Genomic DNA, 27,602 nt, shown 5'->3' on the forward strand with positions numbered 1-27,602 from the left:
GCCTCCTTCTTGTTCTCAGCGCATGCGTAATTTATATGTTCTTAGGCTGCTATCGGGTGTCAATGTATGTCGCTGTGTTGCCGAGTGTTTATATGAGCGTCTGCTTAGCATATTAACCAGTTACTCCCCACCCCCAACATAGTGGTTGTTTCGTGCCTCAATCTCACTTTGGAGTTTGGAGCTGCCCAGATGTTCCCCTGCTCAATAGCCTCTATTCACCATGTTTTTCATCTATTACCAGGTATGCTGGGTGCGCGCCTAAACATGTCCGCACACTGCTGTTACCAGAAGGTGGTCAAAGACTGTTGTGTTCTAACACTTTATTGGTAAGTGCCAGCAGTGCCAGACCTGTCACATGATGGACACCAGTGGCACCCTACTGACTCTAATGGGGTCCGCCAGGTTTCTGGCACAATGTCTCATTTTGCCAGTATAAGAAGCGCTGCATGATGCATTTTTGGCAGAATCTGCACCAGAGGGTCCACAGCACATGTCACGGCACCCGCTGATAGCATACATGTAAGAGATGCCATAGTGTGGCATCCATCATTGGTCTCCGTTCAACATTTAATTGGGGAAGGTCTGGCGACACAAGTATCCCTATATGAGCGAGTAGCACTGGAGCTTCCCTGGCAGTACTGTAGAAGCGTCGCCAGCGGTATGTTTGGCAGCGGAATTTTCAATGACAAAATCCGCAGCTTTTTCGCAAAAGGCACAGAATCAAAATCCGCACTGTTGGTGCAGATCCTGACTCAAAATCAGCTGCACTTCCACAGCTGATTTCAGGAGATACTGCACTGACCCCACCTCCAGAGTCTGCCATCTGGACACTTCCTTCAGCAGGCACCTGGTGGCTTCTAATGGTCACTTTGCATCACCTGATGAGCGGCGCTGCGCTCACTAAAGGGGACCAGGTGCTCGCTGAACGAAGTGTCGAGATGGCAGACTCCGGAGGTGAGGGGGAGCGCGGTATTTTCTGAAATCGGTTGCAAAAGCGCAACTGATTTCGAGTCAAAATCCGTACCAATGGTGTGGATTGTGACTCTGTTTTGGATGTGGACATGCAGATTTTGCAGTGGAATTTCCCCTACATGTACACCCTAAATCCTAATATTGCTGCTAGCTAAAGGGACAGTGAATGGATTACATAATAAAGCAGTGCAAGAAGGACATCTCCCAATGCCTTACCACAGCAGCCGTGGTCACATGACTTGGCCTATTTCATCCCTTCCTCACTGGACATTGAACAACTTGCTCCACGAGCTCTGCTTTAGCCTGCTCTAATGTGTTGCTCCATGGCCTGGAGCTGCTATCCTGTGCTATGATGATGCATTGCCTGACAGAGATTTCAGGCTTTCCACTGGGGAACAGGTCACAGAAAACTTTAGGATTGTAGGGAGAGAAGGAGGGACTTGTTCCTGCAGGATGCCAGTAGAGTACGAAGGGAGATGCCAGACAATGGGTGCTCTATAGAGCAGCTGATGCCAAACGGTAGAACTTCAGATACCACAAGCACTTAGTAGAGCCGAATAGCATAACAACCAGACCATCTTAAGAATGATAAATATGAAGCACAAAACAAAACTAAGGACTCTACATTAGATGACAGGGGCATAAGCTGATATTACAGCGGCTCTCCGGGGAAACAAAGATGGCCAGACTGCTTCTCTGACTACTTGATGCATACTGTGCGCTACTATGCATCATGCTGATGGGCCTCCCAATGCCGCTCACATGAGCAAAAGAAACTACAGAAATGTGGTATTATTGTATCTTGACGCCACCAGGAAGTCCTAGGGGAAGTCAAGATTGACAGGGGGTGACGCCCTCTGTAGCTGATTGGCTGCACAGCAGCCTGGCTAATAGTTCCTGTAAGCGCAGTAAAAGTTGGCAGCAAGTACAGACAGCAGTCCGTGCTGCTAACATTGAGCCAGAGCTGCAAGGGCCTTTCTCGCCACCGAGGCACAAGGCGGAACCCGTCTCAGTGTTGTAGCACTGAGCTGAAAAGGTCCTCAAACATATTTCGCATGGGCCACAAGAGGCACCCCAACCCGTTGTCAGTTTCATATACTGGGCTGCTACAGGGAGGCGACAGGGCCAGGGGGAGAGACAGTAGTATGTGGTGGATGCACAGTGCTGGACCACATGCCGCCCGCCTTTCCCCCACCAACCAATGTGACTTTGAAGTGCTCTTCGCTGTAGGAAGGCCACAGGCCCCACGGCACAGACGCTGCTCGGCGCCGCCCGCACCCTGAGGTAGCACAGCAGGCATCACAGAGTTGCGTGCTACACTTGCCTGCATGCAATACAAGGCAAGGGACTGAACAGCATTGGGGGACTGCCACATGGACCACGCTTCATTGAAGCAGTGACCTAACAGCAGTGGGACACTGACAAGGAGCCGGCTAGCAGGGGTGCAGCACACCACCAGGTAAGACAGACAGGGCGTGGCTCACTTACATCGCACGCTGCTTCAGCCCCTCATCCATTCAGGCATCTTTTAGGACCTTTCCCAATTCCGCCAATCGGGAGCTGGGGGTGTGAGAGGGGCGTTTTCCCTGTCAAACCCTTAGCTTCCGGTGGCGTCAAGATACAATAATACCCAAAAATGTTATCTTTAACACTAACTCTCCCTGACACTGACCTTAAAACCAGATAGCACTGTCTCTAAGTAGCCCACAGCTATTCATACTGGAGAGCCTATCCAAAATGCTGTCTTTGAAAATAAAAAGGCATTAAAACCCAGACAAGAAACCAAACCAGCAAACTCAATAATAACCAAGCCTAAACACACAAATATGGAATGATATGACAAAAAACAGAGGACAGGAAACGAGACTGGACTAGGCAACTACAGGAACAAAATCACACTGACAAGAACAAACTAGACTAAAACAAGAATTTGGAATTAAATCAAGGACAGTGTGCTGGATTGAAGTGCACACTGTCCCTGCTATCAATAGCAGCCACACTGCAGAAGGGAGGAGAACATAAAGGGAGGCTAGGTAATGAGAAGCTCTTCCCTAAATGAGGTTGGCTGATCCACTCCAATGAATCAACTGTGAGAACTGCTGCATAGCAACTGTCCCAATAGGTTAGAAGGCAGGAGATGACAATTCTGCAGAATTCCTGTTGGAGTTAGTAGCCTGGGGCAGGGGTACTATCCGGTACAGGTTATGCTCCACAGCACTCAGTTCTCTCCAATGCAGGGTTTGCGTACCTACATGGCCAGCACGTTGGCATGATGAACTCCGTATAGTTCGTACTAGTGTTGTGATGGAGGAGGTTGGCTAGGCAACAAACAGTCATAAGAAAAACTAAGTAAACTCTCTTTCAATTCTATGGTTTTACATAACAGGATATAATAAAAAAATTTGGGCCCTTAGGGCTCTCTCACACGAATAATGCAGCATATTCTGCATGAAAAACCAATCTGCCATGGGCGGCCATATTGACACACGAATTGCATGAAATACGCACGCAAACAAAATTGCAGCATCTGCTATCTTGGCACATATTATGTACACATACAATCCAAGATAGTGAATGGCAATTGGCGTACGCAACAAGTACGCATTGTCATTGTGTACTTGTCTGGTGCCACGCCTTAGGGCTTATTTACACGAGCGTATATCGGTCGGGTTTTCACAGCCGGACTATATACGCTTCCTTCTAAGCAGTTTCCCACCTTCCCTCCCATTCACCGTCTCTCTGCCTCTCTCCTCCCCTCTGAGCGGTTTGCAATGGGAGTGGTCGGGATGTGGGTGGAGCTAAGCTCCCGCCCTCTCCACACCCCTTGTCAGCCAGCAATGGGAGTGGGCGGGACAGAGCGGAGCTTTGCTCCGCCCATCCCGCCCCCTCCCATTGCAAATGCCGGACTGGAGGAGAGAGGAAGAGAGTCGGTGGGGGGGGGGGAGGCTGCTTAGATGGGAGCGTATGTCGGGCGGGCGTGAAAACCCAACTGATATACGCTCGTGTAAATAAGCCCTTAGAAGCTTTTAAAATTAAGTAAATACAACCTCAGGTGAACACCAACACACAACAAATTACACCATGTTATTATTTGCTTAACAAAAACTAGGACAAAGTACAGAAGCAGTGTGTGAAAAATTAAGTTCATCCCATGAATCAGTAGCTTGTAGAACCACCTTTAGCAGCACTAACTTGAAGCAATTATTTTTGTACAACTTTATCAGTCTCTCACATCTTTTTGGAGAAACTTTGGTCTACTGTTCTTAACAACGTTACTTCAGTTCAATAGGGTAAGTGGGCATTTGTTTTTTCACAGCTTTCTTAAGGTCCTGTCACAGCATTTCAATTGTGTTGAAGTCTGGACTTTGACTGGCCCATGGCAACACCTTGAATTATTTTTTTCTCTCCATTTTATTAATAGATTTGCTGGTGTGCTTTTGAAGATTGTCCTGTTGTATAACCCAGTTTTAGCCAAGCTTTAACTTTTAGGCTGCATTCCCATGAACGTATATCGGCTCGGTTTTCACGTTGAGCCGATATACGTTGTCCTCATCTGCAGGGGGGGGGGGAGGGGATGGAAGAGCCAGGAGCAGGAACTGAGCTCCCGCCCCCTCTCTGCCTCCTCTCCGCCCCTCTGCACTATTTGCAATGAAAGGAGGTGGGGCGGGGCTAAGTTCCGAGAATTAGCCCCGCCCCTGTCCCGCCTCTCCCCATTGCAAATAGTGCATAGGGGCGGAGAGGGGGCAGGAGCTCAGTTCCTGCTCCTGGCTCTTCCATCCTCTCCCCCCTCCCCTGCAGATGAGGAGGACGTATATCGGCTCGGCATGAAAACCGAGCCGATATACGTTTGTGGGAATGCAGCCTTAGATAGATGGCCTCAAATTTGGTATACAGACGAGTTCTTGGTCAACTCAATGACTGTAAAATAAGCCCAAATCATCACCCATCCACAACTGTGCTTGACAGCTGGTGTCAGATGTGTGTGCTAATATGTTGAGTTTGTTTTTTGCTGGGCATTATAGCCAAACATGAAACTTTGTAAAAGTTGTCGTTTTACTGCAAAACTCGGCATGCAGTTACATCTCAGGCAGATATGCAAATTATTAGAGTTGTGATGTGATTAGATGAACACCTGAGGCCTTAACAATGGTTCCACCCTTGGCCTATAAAAAAGCTAAATAGACCTCTTTTTCCACTTGTGTAGACCTTGTTGACCACTAAACATTGCTCTGTGGTGCAATCGAAATTTCCCTCAGTTAACAGAATTTGAGAGGTGTATTATTAGAATGCGAGAAGCTGGATGGTCTATCGGCGAATTGTCTGCTACCTTGGCCATTCTGACCAGTCTGTTAGGAGGTTTAGGTATCAGCGGATGTGTGAGGGCACACACACAAGACGATCAGGCTCGGGAAGCCCTTAACAAACCACCAGGAAAGAGGATCGTCTGACAAGCACGAGCATCTCCAACTGTTTCATTGACCGCCATCCAGAGACAGGTGACACTATTCTTATAGGCCCCTCTGTCTGTCAGAACTATTTCCAGCCACTTGGCTGAAAGACATTTGGCCTCACAGCTTCCATTGGTCTCACAGCGTCCATTAAGTGTACTGCCTTTGACACCCACAGACGCCTCAGTTTGCAGTGGTGTCATGAGTGATGAAACTGGACTGATTTGCAGTGAAACCAGGTTTTCTTCAGCGACGAATCCAGGTTTAACTTGAGTACTGAAAACGGCCATGCTCGTGTCTTGAGACCTAGGAATGAGCATCTCAATCCTATTGTGGAGTGGCACACTGTCTCCACTACTGGTGTGATGGTCTTGGGGGCCATTGCATAACCCTTTCCAGACGGTTGGGTAGCAGCAGTTGCTTTTCTAAGATCACTGTTGATGGCTTTTTTTCTTAGCATTGTATTAACGCACACCTGAATGCTCCAGACCAGCAAATTGCCAAAACTTCTGAAATGTTTAAAGGTGGTAACACTTGCTGATGATGAGTTTATCAAAAGGCATTTGATTAACAGCACCTAGCTGCTATTTACCCTCTTAATTCCTATGGAAGCAGTAAGGGTGCATTCACACGAACGTATATCGGCTCGGTTTTCACGCCAAGCCGATATATATCTTCGTGTTCAGGGGGGGGGGGGGGATAAAAGAGCCAGGAGCAGGAACTGAGCTCCCGCCCCCTCTCTGCCCCTCTGCACTATTTGCAATGGGGAGAGGCGGGACGGGGCTAATTCTCGAAACTTAGCCCAGTCCCCGTCCCACCTCTCCCCATTGCAAATAGTGCAGAGGGGCGGAGAGGAGGCAGAGGAGGGGGCCGGAGCTCAGTTCCTGCTCCTGGCTCTTCCATCCTCCCCCCCTGAACACGAGGACAACGTATATCGGCTCGGCGTGAAAACCGAGCCGATATACGTTCGTCTGAATGCAGCCTCAGGGTGTATTTATTTTTTTACACTTTCTGCATTTTGGCCTAGTTTTTCTTAAATAATGACATGGTGTAATTTGTCATGTGCTGATGTTCATCTGAGGTTGTATTTTAAGACCTGCTAAAGGACCAGATGTTTTGTATTATGTCCCTGAAATGTAAAACCATACTATTAAAAGAGGGTGTACTTAGTTTTTCTCATGGCTGTATCCCACTGTATGCCTTTATAGCAGGATATGTTGCAGCCTATCGTTGGAAGTGTACACTGAGAGTCGATCCCCATATATACTTTCAACATATGCAAAAGCCAGGAGTCTTTCCAATGCATGCTGTATTTCCAATGGAAGCAGAAAGTGTGATGTGAACAGAGCCTAAGTGTTACTTCCATGCGGTGCACTAAAGCGCTACGCCTCAGCGTGAATGCAAGATGGTGTCCTAATAAAACCACAACAACTCTCATAATGTTACACAGACCAATTGCACATCTCCAGGTAAAGATGGAAGGACACCTGTCCCTTACTAATCAGGGAAAGGGGGGAACCCCTGCCTAAAAGCAGAGCGATTGTCCTGATAACGACAACCCCACTGACTTCATCTGGGACCTGGCTATCCCTGATTAGGAACCTAATCTGTAGAAGACAAGAAAAAAATCCTCCTGCGCTCTTTTTTTGGGGCTTTTTGCAATCCAAAATAGGAACTTCCAGATCACCGAAATATACAATTAAGTATATTTTTATTCATACAATAAAACTATGTCAGTCTTGCAACGCGTTTCGACGCTATTCAGAGCGCCTTTTTCAAGCTTGAAAAAGGCGCTCTGAATAGCGTCGAAACGCGTTGCAAGACTGACATAGTTTTATTGTATGAATAAAAATATACTTAATTGTATATTTCGGTGATCTGGAAGTTCCTATTTTGGATTGCAAAAAGCCCCAAAAAAAGAGCGCAGGAGGATTTTTTTCTTGTCTTCTACAGATTGTATTTTCCCCATTGCAAGGTGTTATCACCTACTGGGGTTTTTCCTACTGCTGCATCTCCTTCAAGGATTATTGGGGATTTTTTTGCAAGAAGAAACATCTTTAGTCCTACAGGCTAACGGGGATCATCGGTGCAAGCGGGTTCTTTGCGTCCACGAAGAATCCCGCTGTGCACCAGGTGAGTAAAAATCCCCTTTAGTTCGGTTTCTTTGTGTGGTGGCGCGGATCTATATTTGTGATTAGGAACCTAGAGATAGGTACAAAACACAGGACACGACACTGTTCACACACACTGAACACAGAACATGTCCGTCCACCTGCACAGACATACAGAACACGTCACTGTTCACAACAACACACAAGGTCATGCATACCACATAGAACACGACTGTTCACACCTCATGTCTAGCTACCTGCACAGACATTCAGAACATGTCGCTGTTCACACCAACACACCACACAGAACAGGACTGCACATACACCACATGTCTGGCCATCTGCACAGACATACAAGACAAGTCACTGTTCACACCTACACGCACAGTAATGCATAGCACATAGAACAGAAACCCCACCCAGAACTCACATACATACAGATAGCAAACCATAGCTAGTCCAAGTGTCCTCACTCCAAGGGGAAAGAGAGTCAGCCATTGTGCTGAGATACAGGGAACAGTGTCAGGCATCATCCACCTGATACACACATAAGACATCAGACGTCTGGAGGCTGTGATATATCCAAAGACGGGGACAAAAGTGCTTGTGTGGAAAAAAAAACTCATGTATGTTATATAAAATGTGCTCAATCACAGGAACATGCAGCGATTGCGTTTTAGTTCTTACTTGAACCTTGTTCACCTCAACACTGAATCCTGTTAACCATCCTTAAAAAGCCTTGCTCATTAAAACCACCTACGATTTAACCCCTTCATAACTGACATCTGAAAGCGCTAATCATTCGTCTGTTCTATAAGGACTGAACAAGAAGCACTAATTACAGCTTTTCCAGACCAAGCATATTGTGTACTACTACATACCATACATTACATTCAACTTAAAGGGGTTGTCCTGCGCCGAAACGTCTTTTTTTTTTTTTTCAATAGGCCCCCCGTTCGGTACGAGACAAACACAAGGGATGGGTTAAAAAAAAAAAAGTTTAGTACTTACCCGATGGCCGCCGGGATCTTCACCCACGATGCACCGCGGGTCTTCTCCCATGGTGCACCGTGGGCTCTGTGCGGTCCATTGCCGATTCCAGCCTCCTGATTGGCTGGAATCGGCACACGTGACGGGGCGGAGCTACGCGATGACGCGTAGAAGGGGGCGGAGCCAGAACGCCGCTCGTGCCGAGACCCAAGAGAAGGGAGAAGACCCTTCTGCGCAAGCGCGTCTAATCAGGAGATTAGACGCTGAAATTAGACGGCACCATGGAGACGGGGACGCCAGCAACGGAGCAGGTAAGTGAATAACTTCTGTATGGCTCATATTTAATGCACGATGTATATTACAAAGTGCATTAATATGGCCATACAGAAGTGCTTACCCCCACTTGCTTTCTCGGGACAACCCCTTTAACTCAATTTAGCTTGTCTTTATCTTGATCAATACATGGAATACAGAATTAATTAGTTTACAGCTTAATAAATATTTATATGTTAAACATATTCTGAAAATACTACTTAGAAAACTTCATGAATCAAATTCAAAATAGGAATTGAAGAAAGCAGATGTCCATAAATGACAGAAAACAAAATAGAAGAAAAGAAAGCACTTTCCAAGTACAGTTCCTAGAGACAAATTAACTCATTTTAGATGCATATAACTAATATCAAAAATAAAAAAAACCTTCTGAATACTTGTTATTTTATACATACAAGGTTTCCATACAGCTACTTATCTCAAAGCTATCATGTGTCGTAACAACCTTCACTCTGTTATTTGATATTTTTATCTGATTCTTCATCGGGCATTTAATTAATCTAACCTGTGTGGCTTATGATAAATGTAATAAATATAAAGCAGGTCCGTCCTCATGTTCATTCCCATTGGGAACCTTGTACCGAGTGTCAGTATCCAATATGCTTCTCTTTTGAGCACCTGTTCCTGACTCATATTGACCCTTCTCGAATTGAATACCCTTAGGCCTCCCTCACACAGGGCATTTTGTACAGCGTTTAACGCTGCCTTTTCAGCCCAGCGCTAAACGCTGTACAACACTCCCATTCATTTCAATGGGGCTGCTCACACAGGGCTGAAAACGCAGCACCTTCCTACGCTGCGCTTTGACAGCGATGCATGTTCTATTTGGGGGCGTTTTCAGCCCTGCGTCGCCCATTAAAATCAATGGGCAGCGGTTTTAGCACTGCTGAAAACGCGGCAACACTTGGTGCCGCGTTTTTGGCAGCGTTAACCGCTCGCCGATTTTCAGGGTGAGGGCTTGCAATAGAAGCCCTACCCCGAAAATCAGTCCCAGCTTGGCTCGAGGAAAAAAAGAAAGTAATACTCACCTAGCCGCTGTGGTCCGGGTCGCAACCGCTGGTCTCTGTCGCTGATCCGGGCTTCTCCAACGCTCCCAAGTCTATTGCCGTAGGCCAGGTTTGAGAACCCCGCCTCCAGCAATAGAGTGCTGTGATTGGTTGTCGGCGCGCTCGATGCCCAATCACAGCCCTTCATTGACTGTCTCAGCCAATCAGCGCCGGCAAGCTATGATTGGCTGAGACAGTCAATGAAGGTCTGTGATTAGGCATCGAGCGCGCCGACAACCAATCACAGCACTCTGTTGCTGGAGGCGGGGTTCTCAAACCTGGCCTACGGCAATGGACTTGTGAGTGCAGAGGAGGCCCGGATCAGCGGCAGAGACCAGCGGCCGCGACCCGGACTGCAGCGGCTAGGTGAGTATTGCTTTTTTTTTCTTTTCAGCATCCTTGGCTGCGTTTTCAGCCGAGCTTAAAACGCTGGCATAAAGTATGCCAGCGCTGCTGAAATGGGGCGGAATCTGCAGTAAAATGCAGCGTTGAAAAACGCTGCGTTTCTGCAAACGCCCTGTGTGAGGGAGGCCTTTCAATGCCATGATACACAGAAACTATCCATTTTTCCTGAATGCAATTCTAAGAAATGTTTAACAACACCTGAGCTATTTAGGTTAGAATTTTTGATGTGTTGCACATGTTCTACAATACGTGTCCTTATTTTTCGTGTCGTACAACCCACATAATGTAAGTTGCAGATTGTGCATGTAATCATGTAAATGGCATTGGTTGTATCACAATTAATGTAGCTAGTTATATTGTACTATTAGTAAATTTATTCTTTTTAATTGCTAGATGGCATACGCTACATCGGGAATAGCCACATTTGAAGAAACCTTTGTTCCTTAACCATTGGGATTTTTCCCTCGTTGAGCTGTAAAGGCTGGGGAACCATTACCCCTTTATCCAAAATGTTGTTAATAACCTCATTCTGACGCAAAATCAGCAGAAACTTATAAAAAGATTTTTCTAATGCCGTCAAAATTTCTACTGTATGCTATGGAGAACACTAACCCTTTCTTATTAATATTAACCTTTCTTCTTTGTCCTTAAGTAATGTATCTCTTTCAATAGTGTCAACCCTACCACATATTTTATTTAGCATCGATTTTTTTTTTTTTTTTTTTTTTTTTCTTCCCTGTAGCCTCTTTCATGTAGTCTCCCTTTTATTTCTGTCTTACCTTCTCATATGTATCTCCATTCGAACACGATCTTTTTGCACGTATAAACTCTCCTGTTGGAATCGCTTTTATGGTATTGTTGGGGTGTCCACAGTCCTCATACAACACCGTGTTTCCTGCTGTTTCTTTTCTATACAATTTTTTTTCTATCTTCCCTGTCGCATCGTTGCCAACAAGAAAAAGATCCAAAAATGGCACCTCTCTAATGTTCTGTGTGATGACAAACTGCAGTTTATCGCATTATTGATGTATCCTGAAAAATCTGTTCTCTCTTTCCCCTCAACACCTATTTGGGCTTCATTATTCCAAATGATCACTACATCATCAATAAATCTAGCATACCACACCATGCAGCAAAAGACTGCCTAAAAAGGTGGGACTTATTTTTTTTACATATGCTATATATCTGGAGGCTCCACCTACAAAGGGAAAGGGAGAAACCTGCAGGCTGCCTGTACCTGTGTGGTCACCGTACCACAAACTACTTGATGCACGCACCCCAGAACGCAAGGATGGAGAGCCTTCAGACAAGCACCAGCTCTGAGTGGGTTTACAACAGAGTAAAGCACTAAAATGACCAGCATCGACTACCAAGAGAAGCTGGTCTTTATGGGCAACAGACCAGAGGGGATTGGCTGGTGGAGAATACCACACCCAGACAGCTCAGTTAACCCTCACTTGTGAAGGTGTGCACAAGGAAGCCTGTAGAACCACAGGTCCCAGACGCAGAACCTAACACTAAGGACCATTTTACACAGGCCAATAATCATTTGGATTCCCTTGATCCAGTGAGAATCTGATAATTAGCATTCAATGTGAAGGCATGCTAGACTGAATAACGATCGATAATTGGTTTGGTTATCATTCGACATACAGTTTCTGCACGCATAAAAACTGAATGTCAATCAGCTTATGTAGACAGGCAGTTGCTCATGTATGAATGACTACTTGTTTATTCTAAATGGAGGTGGGTGGGCTGCAACGATCCCCGGCCGACCTCTGTCTTCATTCACTCACAGAGGATCGTTCTTGTCTGAAAGCATAGGAATAATAATAATAATGTTTATTTGTATAGCGTCAACATATTCCGCAGCGCTTACATAGACAGGGGGAATACAGAAAGACAAAAGTACAAACATTACAGAACCACGGTTACATAGTAATCAGTTGATGGAAACAATAGGGGTGAGGGTCCTGCTCCAACGAGCTTACATACTACAAGTAATGGGGTGATACAGAAGGTAAAGGGGCTGGAGATGTGCACAGTATGGCGAGGTGGAGAGTGAGTGATGCTATACACATAGACAATGGTCAGACATTTAGCCATGTGACGGCAGAAACGGTGTGACTGCAGGAGCGGTTTATGATGGCTAGCAGGGATTGCAGTCAGTAGGTCAGGGAGCATGTTATCAGGCGGAGTACAGAGGGGTTTGTTTAGGGTATGCAGTATGCCTCACTGAAGAGGTGCATTTTTAGAGCACGCCTGAAGTTCTGTGAGTCCTGGATTGCCCGGGTAGCCTTTGGTAGTGCCCCTTCCAGAGGACCGGTACTGCTCTGGAGAAGTCTTGGAGGCGGGAATGCGAATTAGAGGGGTGCGCAGTCTAGTTTCGTTAGCAGAGTGGAGAGCCCGGGCTGGTTGATGTATTGAGATGAGGGAGGCGATATAGGGGGGCGCTGCACTGTGGAGGGCTTTGTGGATGAAGGTGGCGAGTTTAAATTGAATTCTGTATTTAACGGGCAGCCAGTGCAGTGACCGGCACAAGGCAGAGGCGTCCGAGTAGCGGCTGGACAGGAAGATGAGCCTGGCTGCCGCATTCAGGATGGATTGGAGAGGGTAGAGTCTGGTGCAGGGGAGGCCGATCAGCAACGAGTTGCAATAATCGAGCCGGGAGTAGATGAGGGCGACAGTAAGCGTTTTTAGCGTGTCCACAATGAGAAGAGGACGAATTCTTACGATGTTCTTGAGGTGCAGCTGACATGCTCGGGCCAGAGATTGGATGTAGGGGGTAAATGATAGATCAGAGTCGAATATGACCCCAAGGCAGCGGGCAGGTTGTCTAGGAGTTATGGTGGCGCCACACACTGAGGAATGATCATCTCTGGCATCGGTTCCTGACAGGGCATCACGTATAAAAGGGCTTTTTGGCTCAGTTTACTTCACATCTGAGCCTCCTGTCAGATATATGTTAGGGGTATTCCCCAATTCACAGTACTGTGAAAAAAGTTTAGGCAGGTGTGGGAAAATGCTGCAAAGTAATAATAATTTAAAAAATAAAAGTGTAATAGATTTGTTTTGTCAATTAAGGGATTTTGTAGGATTAGAGTCAGGCGTGTGAGTCATATAAATAAATGTAATGGGCGTACTACAATACCCAGAGAGGTTATCAAAACTGGTGTTATTTACCGTGTTTCCTTGAAAATAAGACCCTGTCATATTAATCTTTGCCCTAAAAGAGGTACAGGTCTTATTTTCGGGGAATGTCTTATCATACTTACCTAGCAGGCTTGGTCCAAGTCCCTCTCCCTGCTCTCCACCGCTCCGACGAGCTTCTCACAGTCTTCAGCCACTCATATATCACTTCCTGGTTACGGGATTCATAAATCCTGCCTCCAGGAAGCGATGGCTGTGATTTGTTCTTTGACTGCTGCTCAGTCAATCAATGCAGTGCAGTAATTGGTTTATCCAGTGCTGCTTTTATTGGTTCTCCCACCACTGCTCAGCGAATCGACAGCCGTTGCAATGTAGAGGTGGGATTTATAAATTGACTGAGCTGCTGCCAATCACAGCCATTGCATTGCTACATCCAGCGCTGCATTGATTGGTTCTTCGACCGCTGCCAAGCCAATCACAGCCATCATTTCCTGAAGATGGGATTTATGAATCCTGTAACCAGGAATGATGTTGTATGAGCGGCTGAGGATTGCGGAAACCGTGCCAAATTGCGCTGAACCTCCAGTGAGCAGCGGGAGGGACCTGGACCGAGCTTAGGATGGCTAAGGAGCGACCTAATAACTATGTATATCAGGGGACAATACAGAGATCTCTTCCATGATCTGTTTATACCCAGGAATATGATTGTAACAAGGGGGCATCCTCTACATCTAGAGGAGAAAGGTTTGTGGATTGCGGAAACCGCGCCAAACTGCGCTGAACCTCTAGAGAGCAGCGGGAGGGACCTGGACCGAGCCTGTTAGGTAATGTATTCTATTTTTTTATGTAGTGTAACTAGAGCTTATTTTTGGGGTATGGCTTATATTTCAAGCCTCCCGAAAATCTGACTAGGTCTTATTTTCAGGGTAGGTCTTATTTTCAGGGGAGCAGGTAGTTTAGAAAAAAGATGGCTGAGGAGTGACCTAATAACTATGTATATCAGGGGACAATACAGAGATCTCTTCCATGATTTGTTTATACTCAGGACTATGATTAAAACAAGGGGGCATCCTCTACATCTAGAGGAGAAAGGTTCCTACACCATAGAAGGGGGTTCTTTACTGTAAGAGCAGTAAGACCATGGAACTCTGTGCCTGAAGACTTGGTGATGGCGAATTTAATAAAAGAGTTTAAGAGGGTCGGGACACCTTTCTTGAGTGTAACAATATTACATGTTATAATCACAAATTGCCAAAAAGGTCTGAAATTCATAGAAGTCATTGATCCAGGGATTATTCCGATTACCAAATTGGAGTCGGGAAGAATTTTTTCTCCTTAAATGGGGAAAATTGGCTTGTACTTCATTGGAGTCATTTTTCCTTCCTCTGGATCAACATGGGGGGGGGGGGGGGGGAATAGGCTAAACTGGATGGACATAAGTCTTTTTTCAGTCTAACATACTATGCTATTTACCAGTTATACCAAACAAGTGATAATGATAATAATTTTCATCTGTAGGTTGAAATACAGTCATTACTGAAACAGAAACTGCTGTTGGAAACTTAAAACTGGATGAGGAACAGCCAAACTCTGCTACAAAGGTGAGGTTGTGGAAGACCTTTTCATGTTACCAGCTACACATCAATATTGCGCACAGCAGCAAGATACAAGGTAACTATACTGCATAAGTCCTCTTTCACACGAGCATATATTGGCCGCCATTTTCCAATGCATCAGATCCCACAGCGTGAAAGCGCCGGGCCAATATAGCGCCGAGTGCTTTCACGCTGGCCCGCAAAGATAGTCATGGAACTATCTTTCGGGCCGGAATATGTTGGCTGCTGCATGGGCTCCTATGGGAGCTAATGACAGTAGCCGGAGAAGGGAAGTGGGAGGGAATTTAGCAGTGAGACTGCTAAACTCCCTCTCTCTTCTGTCCTCTCTCCTGCCCTCCGGCTGTTTGCAGAGGAGTGGGGGGTGGGACGGGGGCGGAGTTACTCTTCCCCTAGTCTCATTGCTAGCTGCGGACAAAGGGCGGGAGATTAGCTCCTTCCCCATCCAGCCCCCTCTCATTGCACACAGCCAGACGGGAGGAGAGTGGAGGTGAGCCGGGGAGGGGACGCTGAACGGCATTGCGGTCTCGACGTGTATGCGCCGGGGCCCGTGCTTTCTGAATGGGCACACAGACTTTAGATTTGTGCACCCGTTCACATGTTTTTACAGCGCTGGAGGGCGCTGGTCTCTCCCAAGCAAAGATTTCAAAGCAGACTAGGGTTTTAAGATGTGCTGTTGAAGTTTTTTTGAAGAAGCACAAAGAAACAAGCAATGTTGATGACATAGTAACTGGCCAAAGAAACAGTGCAGCAGACACATACCTTCAACATTGGAAGTTATCCAGCAGTGTCCTCAGCTCAGAACTGACAGAAACCAGAGGGCCCAGGTACTGTTCAGAGAAATCTGGCCAGAAGTGATTTCATTGGAAGAATTGTGGCTAAAAAGCCATACCTTGAACATGGCATCTGGTCCACAGCCTGACCATTTATGGTTAAACTAAAATGTTCAGGGAACTCGGTGGCCCAATTACCATTACCAGTCTTCCTTGGTTGAGATTGCATTTTACCAGAGACAGCTAAAGCTGTGTCACAAGAGTGGCAACCCTACACATTTAAATGTCGCCTATGGAGTCATCAAGTGCACTCTATGTGGCAAGGTAGATCATCTCACAGCATCTTGTACAGAGATCAAGTGTCATCTATATGGTGACTTCGATCACCCATTTAACCGCTGTCCACAGTCTTTCACCAATGCAGTCATGTCTCCAATGGAGGTTGTCTTTCAGAGGAAGGGACAAGAAGAGGTCATGGAGTTCAAGGGATAATGAAAAACAACATGTTAAGGCTGCCAAGCTAAGATGTTTAGAAAAAAGCAGGGGGAGCAGGTAGCTGTTGGAGGCTCATGTGGCAGTTGGGGCCATGCTAACCCCTATTCCAGATGTATATCTTGTGGCTAAGGCTTCAGGGGACAGGGCACTAAGGGAAGGGAAAAAGCTGGGAATTGTAGGTCTTCTCCCACTCTGGGACGGTTGTTGTTGAGCTGCAGCAGTTTCCAAGTTCTCTCCTCTTTTTCCTAGGAGGAGGATTACTAGAAAATGCTGCTAGTTTGATTTGCTTCCCTGTAGATGATAAGCCACCTGATTTGCCTGTTATGCAGGCTCCTCCCTTCCCTTTTATCAGGCGCGGCCTCCAGACATCTGATGTCCTGTACGTTGTCAGGTGGGTGATATCTGACACTGTGAAAATAAGGAAGATGGAATAATACCTCTGCAGTGCCCCCTATTGGATGACAGCATTCCTGCAAATCAGTGTTCGACCCTTTATACAGGTCTTAAAAAAGATTGGGAATTGAAAACCAAGCCAGAATCCATACAGACAGCTGTTTATCTTCCCTGTTTCCTTGGAAATAAGACAGGGTCTTATATTTTAGCTCTAAAAGATTTTACTTTGTTACATGTATAGCTGCCTGGACACTATTTAAATTGGCTTTTTTTATTAACTGTAACTTGGGCTTACTTTTGGAGTAGGGCTTATATTTCAAGCATCCTGAAAAATTATGCTAGGGCTTATTTTGGGGGTAGGTCTTTTTTTCAGGGAAGCAGGGTATGCATGCAGGGGGTTCTGAGTGGGATTTCCCTCTGTCTGCGATGTGAGCAGACATCAGGCGTGAACAATGACTTGTTGAGTGTATGTGTGAACAATGTCTTGTTCTGTCTGATCTTCTTGCCTGTTACCATCTAGGGCAAGCCAGGCCCCTAGGTTCGAGTGTGGGGCCATCCCTATAGGTTCAAGTGTGACAACCCTACACATTTAAATGTAGCCTATGGAGTCATCAAGTGCACTCTATGTGGCAAGGTAGATCATCTCACAGCATCTTGTATAGAGATCAAGTGTCATCTATATGGTGACTTCAATCACCCATTTAACCGCTGTCCACAATCTTTCACCAATGCAGTCATGTCTACAATGGAGGTTGTCTTTCAGAGGAAAGTACCAGCAGAGGTCATGGAATTCAGGGGATAATGAAAAACAACATGTTAAGGCTGCCAAGCTAAGATGTTTAGAAAAATGCAGGGGGAGCAGGTAGCTGTTGGAGGCTCATGTGGCAGGTGGGGCCATGCTAACCCCTATTCCAGATGTATATCTTGTGGCTAAGGCTTCAGGGGGCAGGGAGTTGGATGAGGAGATCAGGAGGATTTAGAGGTAGGAGGTCAACCTCTTCAGATTCCTCCCACTATGAAAGTGTGGGTGAGGATGACAAGTGGTGGAATGAGAAAGAGAGGAAGCTGGGCACTAAGGGAAGGGAAAGAGCTGGGATTTGTAGGTCTTCTCCCACTCTGGGATGATTGTTGTTGAGCTGCAGCAGTTTCCAAGTTCTCTCTTTTTCCTAGGAGGAGGATTACTAGAAGAAAGAAAAGGAGAGAGGAATGGGGCAGACTGGGGCACTGGTAGGCTGTTTGGCAGGAGAAGTGTAAGAGAAAATTAAGACAGGTGCTGCCAGCCTAGTATGCTGAAGGATCAGTGGCCATGTGAGCGAACTTTTAGAAGTGGTGAGAAAATAAAAAGCTAGAGCCCTGATGCGACCTATAAGTAATTGGTCATAGGAGATGTTGCTAATAAAGTACAGTGGTGTATGATCCATAGGTATTTTATTTTTTGAATTAAAGCCAGCAATGTAATGTGTTTCGAGGTTTGCAGACCTCTTCATCAAACAGCTGGGAGTGTTCTAATCTTAACAGTACAAGGAATTACACAGAATAAGAGCAGAGGAAATAAAAGATAGCAGAGTGGCGGAGCAGTGGTTCTTATAACCACACTGGTGAAAAAGCAATGGGTTATTAAGTTAAAGGGGTTGTCCCGCGCCGAAAGATAAAATTTTTTTTTTGCCCAGTCCCCTAGTACCTGTAAAGGAAAACCGCTGCCATGTGTTATTAAAAAAAATAAAAAATTCCCTTACCTAAAATCCCCGTTCAGCAACTTTAAAAAATCTTCTGTCCAAGATGGCTGCCGCTGGTCTTCTCCCATGGTGCACCGTGGATGTTCTTCTGCTGTCTGCACTCCATTGCCGATTCCAGCCACCTCATTGGCTGATCGGCACCATGTGACGGGGCGGAGCTACGCGATGACGCTGAGAAGGGGGAGGAGCCAGAACGCAGCTCGTGAGCCCGGACCATCCAGGAGAAGAATCCTCTGTGCGCAAGCGCGACTGTTCCTGCGACCAGAGAAGCAGTTTGTTCGTCGCCATGGAGACGGGGACGCCAACACCGGGAGGGGGTAAGTATATAACTTCTGTATGGCCAATATTTAATGCACGATGTATATTACAAAGTGCATTAATATGGCCATACAGAAGTGTATAACTGCACTTGCTGTTGCGGGACAACCCCTTTAAGGCCCATTTACACAAAGCGATGATCGCTCAAAATTTGCTCAAAGGACAGTTTGAGTGACGGTTTTGAGCGATCATCTTTGCATAACTCTAAGTAGCTAATTAGCTACTTAAGGCCTCCTTCCCACGAACGGATTTCCACCGCGTAATATGACGCGGCCGGCTGCGTCATGTGACACGGCCGGCCGCGTCATGTGACACGGTGGGCGTGTCACATGGCACGGCGGAGGTGGGCGGGGAAGCGTCATGCGGGACCGAGGACGCCGGATACGCACGTAAGTATGGGGTCTCCTGGGGGGCGCCGTGACGGGCTCCGCTGCGGAATTTCGCGGCGGAGCCCGTCACGGCCGTGTGCAGCCGGCCTAAGAGTTATGCATGCAGAGCAGGATGCTGCTGTGATAGCTCGGAGAACAATGCATCTGTTTTGTATATGTAGACAGCTGCTTTGTTCTTGCAGTGTCCCACTAAGCTGATAGCTCCAAGAAACAGCAGGAGCACTGACAGTTCCTTTGTTCTTGGAGCTTTCATCTGGTATCCCACTGGGAAGTCCCAGGGGATACCAGCTGAAAGAATGTTAACAATGCCGCCTGCTGAGATATCAGCATGCAGCGCTGATAAGGCTCATCTCTAATTTCTAGCTGGCTAGAAATAAGTGATGAACGAACAGTGCATGATGGCACAGCATTTAGACAGAACGATTATCACACAAAAGATGGCTTTTGAGCGAATTTTGAGCGATAATCGTTGTGTCTAAATGGGCCATTAGAAATGGGCATGTGCCTGATCCTAGATAACTTTATGAAGGACAACAGTTTGGGCTAATTAAAGGGAATGTGTGATCAGAAAATGACCTATTACATAAATAACATTTTTACTTTTAAAGAATATTTGGTGTTTTTTTTTGTTTGTTTTTTTAACTTTTGGTCACAATCAATATTAAACAAATTAAATAAAATCCTGCATTTTTCACACTGCCCACGGAGCCTAATAATAGTCTGACATTTCCTATTCTGAAGGAAAAAGTTTGCAGCAGTCATCTCACTAACACCACAAGAAGGATTACACTGAAAGGTAGATAACACCTATATGTAGCTAACACAGGATCCACTATTCACAATAGATATAAGCTGTGATTATCTACTCCCCCTCCCTGCACAATGACCTCTGCATAAGTCACAGAGCTAGAACAGTCTCCCATAAAAGTCAATGTGTTCCCTCCTGTCCATTGTGTGAATGGCCTGTGAAGCTGTCTTTAAGCATTTCTGTTATGGTTTGTTCCTGGGATCTGTACTATGCGTTTCCAGGAGCACACTGCTACAGGTCTGGCAGATTTGGCTGGCTGATGCTGTGTATTGCTTAAGCCAGACAATCACCACTGGTCTGTGCAGATAAGTTCCAGCTCCTTTTGCTAGAGGGTGCTGGTCATTTATCCATTATCCCTTTCCCTCTCAGTACTTGGTGGTTTGTGTTATGCATGCTGCTAGTTTGATTTGCTTCCCTGTAGATGAAAAGCCACCTGATTTGCCTGTTATGCAGACTCCTTCCCCATTCCCTTTTATCAGGCGTGGCCTCCAGACATCTGATGTCCTGTATGTTGTCAGGTGGGTGATGTCTGACACAAGGAAAATGGAACAATACCTCTGCAGTGCCCCCTATCGGATGACAGCATTCTTGCAAATCAATGTTCAACCCTTTATAAAGGTCTTAAAAAAGATTGGGAATTGAAAACCAAGCTAGAATCCATACAGACAGCTGTTTATCTACCCACTTTCCAGGAAAATAAGACATGTTCTTATATTTTTGATCTAAAAGATTTTACTTTGTTTAACGTTTAGCTGCCTGGACACTATTTAAATTGGCTTTTTTTATTAACTGTAACTTGGGCTTACTTTTGGAGTAGGCTTTATATTTCAAGCATCCTGAAAAATTATGCTAGGGCTTATTTTGGGGGTAGGTCTTTTTTTCAGGGAAACAGAGTATGCATGCAGGGGGTTCTGAGTGGGATTTCCCTCTGCCTTCGACGTGAGCAGACATCAGGAGTGAACAATGACTTGTTGAGTGTATGTGTGAACAATGTCTTGTTCTGTCTGATCTTCTTGCCTGTTACCATCTAGGGCGAGCCAGGCCCCTAGGTTCAAGTGTGGGGCCGTCCCTATTGGGATGATCGCCACGCTTGTAGGTAGGATTCCCTTTTTATGGTTTTCGTCATCTTGTTAGAGTAAGGACTCATAAGACAACGAGGACCCTTGACGTGGGCTTGTGAACTTATGTATTCTGGGCAAAATACAAAACAATGCCTCATACATACTTATAGATATTTCTATCTGTCTGGTAGTTCACTACAATGGTATTTTGGTGTCTGTTGTCTTTGCGGTTGTTTTGTGTGCACATCTCAACCCCTTATTTAGGTTGCATTTGTGTAGGTCTTTGTTCCCATGGCCTGCATTGATGTAACGCTATCTCTAAATGATGTTAAATATAGCTCAGGCAAGATGGCAGCCTGAATAGTCATGTATATACAACAGAATAAAAAAATCAGAAAATTAAAAAAATGTTAAGTGTTTCTCTATTTGGTTTTAACTAATACAAACATTTTTGGATGATATAGTCAATCTAATATCTATTGTCCCCAAATTAAACAGAATCAGCCATCAGGTAATCTGTAACATGGTCACAAGGACCTGTGACAGGGTAGGCTGGATTATGATAGTATTGCATGTAATAACTTAGCTATTGAAGCTGGTCTGATGAATATCCCACATGTGGCACACCCAAGGCCGTCCAGGTTTTGGCTATTATAAAGGTAGTTGTAATGTCCGTTATTTAGGTGAAATTTTCCTGAATGCTGAAGAGACCCCCGCAGACGGGCGTAGGCCTGTGGAGGCTGAGTTCGTTCCTCCTGGAGGGAGTTGAGATAAGATGGGTTCTTAGAGAATTTTCTGCCAAGCCAGGTACCATTACTGAATATTTGTAGCAGTAAGTCAGCGTGGTGGGAGATGTTCAAGATCAAGGCAGCAAAATTCTTCTGCCAGCCTGAGGAGGAAACTTGAACATCTTCTCTCGATTGGGGGCAGCCTTGAGTGAAATCTTTGCTTAAATGTATAGTAGGCACGTATCTTTAGTTTTTTAGAGGTACTTTGGGAAGTATCGCTGACCTGACCCCCACAGGAACTGTAAGATGTCAGTGAATTGTAAAGTTCTCCCAGGACTGGTTAACAGTACAGGATTCCTGAACAGGTCCAGATCAGGGATTCTGGAGGTCGTCTCATCCTTTTACTTGCACCTTTTGAGAAAAGATTTAACCCTTTCCAATCCACTGCCTGACATCTAAAGACATTCTGATTGAAGGCTGTACAGCTCTGATGTCGGAAGACATCCAGCAGGGTAATCTTACTGTATATTACTGGCTGCTCTGTTGTCGGGGGCCTCTCCAGCATGTCTCATGCCGCAGTACTAGCTCTAGCCAGCAGATGGTACCATTGTATAATGGCAGAAGGAGAAAGCTCTCTAGGAAACCCTGAATCCAAAATTGGATTGCAAAGGGTTAAAACAAGATGCGATGTCAGTTTTCTTGGTGGAAATTATCCTTTAGCCAGAGGATAACATTTCTCCTAGTGGTTCGGTAGAAGAGACCAAGAAGAAGACGCTAGATTGGTGATTGTTAGGTTTCAGCTCAAAAATTTGCAAGGTCCAGATAGCTTAACACCCAAGTATTATAAGACCTTTAACCCTTTAATACTACAGGACATACAGTTATGTCCTGCAGGTTAGGGGTAAATATGGAGGTGGATTGCAGGTCGATCCCGCTCCATGCACTGCGGGTGCTGGCTATTTCTTACAGCCGACAGCCATGGCTTAATAGATTGCCATAAAAGTCCTATATATCAATGTGTTGCATTATTTACCCCGCACAGTGAACATCATCAGAAAAAGAAATAAACGCCAGAATTGTGGCGTTTTTTTCCACCCTGTCTCCAAGAAAAAATGTAAGAAAAAGCGATCAAACGTTGTATCTACTCGAAAATGGTAACAATGGTAACAATAGAAACTACAAGATGTCTCGCAAAAACTATGCTGACAGAAAAATAAAAATGTTATGGCTGTCAGAATATGACGTCAGAAAATAATATAAATAAATATCTTTGGGGGAAAAGTAGTACAGCAAATGGAAAAAAAAAGACTACAAATTTGGTATCGTAGTAATGGTACTGAAGTTATGTCATTTTTGTTGCAGTGCTTATGCCATAGAAACAAGACGCCCCCAAGATGGCAAATTTCTTTTTTTTCCATTTAACTCCACTTACAATTTTTTTTTGTACATTGTATGGTATATTATAAATACAGCTCGTCCCACAAAAATACAAGCCCTCAGACAGCGGCGGTGATAGTTAAATAAAAGGAGGCAGGAAAAACTGAAAATAAGGAATAAAAAAGGGTCGCATCCTTATGGGAATAAAGGGGCTTTATCACTCGGAAAAAAAATTCTATTCTTCCCTAGGCAGTCATTTTATCACATCTTCTCCAGTCCCCCGGGTCACTTCACCACGAGCTGGCCAGATCCTCTTCTTCTTCTCGTGACGTAGCGTCAGTTTGCGGCATTCTGCTTACTGTCAGTGTACGCTGTGTCACTGGTGGCATAGCGTTCACTGCCTAGCAGGAAATGCCAACTCCTCGGAAGCCTGTTTTAGCGCACAGGCGCGGGGCATTGTCGTGTCTGCGATGCGAGGTGTCTTGCAGTAATAGTATATGAACACTTGCAGCAACAGCCCGTGCCTGCACGCTAAAGCAGGCTTCTGAAGATTTGCGTACACTGACCTGCAGGAAGTAGAATACCGTAAATCGACACTACCCAGGGAATGTGGTAAGAAGAGAAATAGGTAAGTATTGAATTTTTTTTTGTAATGACAAAACCCCTTTAGGCCTCTTTCACACAGGCGACAGCGATATCGGTGCTACAAAATCGCTTCAATATCATGCGATGCTGCTATGTACAGGCAATTTTGTAGCGTCAGTGATGCTTTCTTTCTTAGGAAAAATGTAGCATCGGTTTGCTGCTACCCACAATTTTATAACAAAAAAAGTTAATAGGACTTTCTAGTATTAAAATTGCATTGCATGAAAATCACAGTTCGTGCTATTTGATGCGATAAACAAGGAGGCTCCATAGGGAAACATGAGCTACAAAACAGCAAGTCGCGGCTGTATAGAGCATGCTGTGATTTTGTAGTTTCACAATGTAGCAGCCTACAAAACATCGCTCGTGAGAAAGAACCCATTGGAAACCATGGGCTTCACATATATGCGTTTTGTAGTGATGTTGCATGCCTAAAGCTTTATTCACACGGGCTTTTTATCACGGCGATTTTGGGGGTGTAAAATCAGTCGACCGGAAAAGATAGGTCAGGAGGACCTTTTTTTGGACGGAATACGTCAACCGGTCCCATAGACACCTATTGGAGCCTGTGGGAGCCCCCAGAAAAGGGATGTGAGAGGGAGCGTAGCAGCGACTCTGATGGCAGCAAGACATCTCAAAAAAGTTAGAACAGGGTTCACAAAAAGCTGTAAAAGTAAGTGATACTATTGAAAAACAAATTCCAAAAAAAGTTCCTCATTGTGAAATTGCAAAGACTTTGAATAACCCACCATCTTAAGAACATAATATCATCAACAAATTCTGAGACTCTGGAGAAATGTATGTACACAAAGGACAAGGCTGACGGTCCATATCGGATGCTCGAGATCTACGGGCCCTCAGGTGTCACTGCATTAAAACAGGCACAATTCCATAATGCAAATCACTGCATGGGCCCAGGAATACTTCCAGAAATCATCGTCTGTGAACACAGTTTGCAGTGTAATCCGCTAATGCAAATTAAAGCTGCATCATGTAAAGAAGAAGCCATATATCAACACAGTCCAGAAATGCCAGTGTCTTCTCTGGGCCAATGCTCATTTATTATGACCTGAGACAAAATAGAAAACTGTTCTGTGGTCAGATGAAGCAAAATGTGAAATCTTTTGGAAACCATAGATGCCATGTCCTGCGGACTGAAGAGGAGAGGGGGCATCTAGCTTTTTATCAGCGTTCAGTTCAAAAGTCTGCATCTCTGATGGTATGGGGTTGTATATGCTGCGGCATTTAATAGATCTCTTTTGCAAGACTGGCGTAACCGAAGGGAACGCAGCACATTGCCGCTGTGAAGCAGAACTGGTTTCCAACTAGTTTTTGAGGCTATAAAAAGCTTCCACTTTCGGACATCGTAAGAGCAACCCAGAGCGAGCATCAAAGCACTTATGTCATTGCAAAAAGCTAGGGTACATCGATGATAAGGGCTCACACCCACTTGCGTTTTTTTAACGCTACGATATCGCTGTGTTTTTTTAACATGATTCTCAGTGGGACTTTCTAATGTTAAAAACACATCGCACAAAAATCACAAAGCACAAACATGCGATGCATTTTTAACATTAGAAAGTCCCGTTGGCAATTGCGTTAAAAACACAGCAATATCGCAGTGTTAAAAAAAAAAGTGGGTAAGAGCCCTAACTGAAGAGATGCAGAAGATTTAGGCTGGGTTCACATGGAATGAAATTGCCGCGGAATTTCCGTGCAGCAGTTTCGCCCACAGCTCCTAATCTCGGGATCAGCCAGCCATGTGGACGAGATTTAGCAAAAATGTCGTCCTCACGGGGGTGGCCAATCCGTTGCAGCAAAGCTGGGAGGAAACGGAATTCAATTCCGTGGCATGTCAATTCTTTTTTTTTTTCCGCTGCGGCCTCACTCCTCTCTGTGGGGAGAGAAAGCCGGAATGCCGGTAGCCAAATCGCTCCAAAACGCGGGTTTTGAAGCTGCGGCTCTCCCACAGAAATCTTGCGTTTTTTTGGTGCGGCCAAGCCACGAGATTTCTGTCCTGTGAGAAAGCAGTCTAAACTCTGTGTCTATAAATTGTTACACTTGTTTCTGGTTGGAGAAGGTTTTTAGCCTTAGCCATAGCTTGACACTGGATATGGACGGTTGGTGTGGTCAAAGATTTGTATATGGGGCAGCTGGACAGAGACACTGAGCAAAGACATGGGATGCATGCACATTTCCTGCATACTACATATTAAGCGTGTACAAAATATGCACATAATACACAGAAAGCATACCATCATGTGAGTGAGCCCTAAGGCCACTCTCACACACAGCATCGATAAACGCAGCGCTTTGGCTGACATTTTCGGATGCAGCGACGGCGATTTTTAACACACCCCATCATTGTGATGGGTGATAAGGTGCGTTAAAAAGCGTGAGAACGGCAAAATAGAGCAGTCAGCGCTTGAACATCGCAGCATTAGAAAATGCCACCTTTGAGCGCATATCTGCGAGGTCCTATTGAAATCAATGGGAGCATTATACCATGATTACTGCGGTAAAGAGCGCATATGTGAGAGTAGCCTTAGGCTGGCCAGTTGGCTGAGATTGTAGAGGGTTTTTTTGTTTTTTTTTTAAAGTAATCATGTGGTGTATGGGTTTATGTAAACTGTTTCTGTTCTTGTTTTCATTATGTTTTTCAATTTTATAACTAAAAGGTCTCCAGGATCCTGTAGGACTTCTGAAACCAAACCTTGGTGGACTCTGAGGTATTCTTGGAATCATTGTTCTGTTAAGGCCTCCAGTCTACAGGCAAATTTGCATTGCGAAATCCAGCAAATCCAGCCCATAGCATGCTATAGAAAAACGCTATTTTCTGCCTACGAGCGGAAAACGATTGTGATTTTCCACTCGCGGGGGGAGGGGATCGCAGCATGCTGCGATTTGCCGCGGGCTACGCATGGCCGGCTTCCATTAAAGTCAATGGAAGTCGTCCGTACAGCAGCCATTCTGCAAGCCTCATTGCAGAATGGTTGCAGGAGCCGCGTCATGGCTATGGCGACGGCATGGCATCCTCTCAACTGTGCATGCGCTGGCCAGCACATTCACAGCAGAGGAGGCCACATTATTGCCCTAGCGACGGCGCGGCGTCCCCTGTACTGCGCATGTGCTGCCAGGCACATTGGCAGCACAGAAGAAGACGCCAGACAGGTAAGCAGGCCTGGCACCAGGTCGAACTCTGCTGCTGGAATCCCGCATGCAGGGTCCGACACGCCTGTGGACAGGAGGCCTAAAAGCCGGTATGACGCCCAACCTTCAGCTTCCTCACAGAAGGCATGATTTAATCCATCTTGCCCTTCACACGCTGCAGGTTTCCAGTGCCAGAAGAAGTAAAGCAGCCCAGAGCATCACTGAGCCACCACCATGCTTCACTGCAGTCAGAAGGTTCTATTCAGTGTATGTCATTCTTCCATCTCCAGACATACTACTGACCCCAAAAGTTCCAGTTTTGTTTCATTGCTCGGCAGAACAAAATCCCAAAAGGTATGTGGCTTATTTATACAATTTGAGCTTATTAGAAAATACCTTTTTTGTGCTTTTTGATCAGTAGAGGTATACGTGGTTGTGTTCAAGCATGAAGGTCTTCATTCTTTTGAATGCACCATAAGGCTTACTCAAACTGGCATGAAAAATGCGCAGTACACAGCAAATACACATGCACATTTGCTGTGTATGTTAAATTTCCATAGCCAATATTGGTACCTACCGTGTTTTCCTGAAAATAAGACCGTCTTATTTTAATATTTGCCTCAAAAGAGGCACAGTGTCTTATTTTCAGGGGTGGGGGGTG

The 27,602-nt window shown here is 45.4% G+C and overlaps 1 long non-coding RNA gene across 1 annotated transcript; it reads left to right on the forward strand.

Annotated features, from left to right (window-relative positions):
• The first annotated feature begins 256 nt into the window (after positions 1-256).
• Positions 257-27,201, forward strand: LOC136611833 (uncharacterized). The gene is made up of 4 exons (XR_010790314.1): positions 257-326; positions 14,974-15,056; positions 26,470-26,520; positions 27,123-27,201. It is a non-coding gene; the product is annotated as an uncharacterized lncRNA (long non-coding RNA).
• Positions 27,202-27,602: the final 401 nt, after the last annotated feature.

Source organism: Eleutherodactylus coqui, chromosome 1, assembly GCF_035609145.1.
Source record: "Eleutherodactylus coqui strain aEleCoq1 chromosome 1, aEleCoq1.hap1, whole genome shotgun sequence".
Lineage (NCBI taxonomy): Eukaryota > Metazoa > Chordata > Amphibia > Anura > Eleutherodactylidae > Eleutherodactylus > Eleutherodactylus coqui.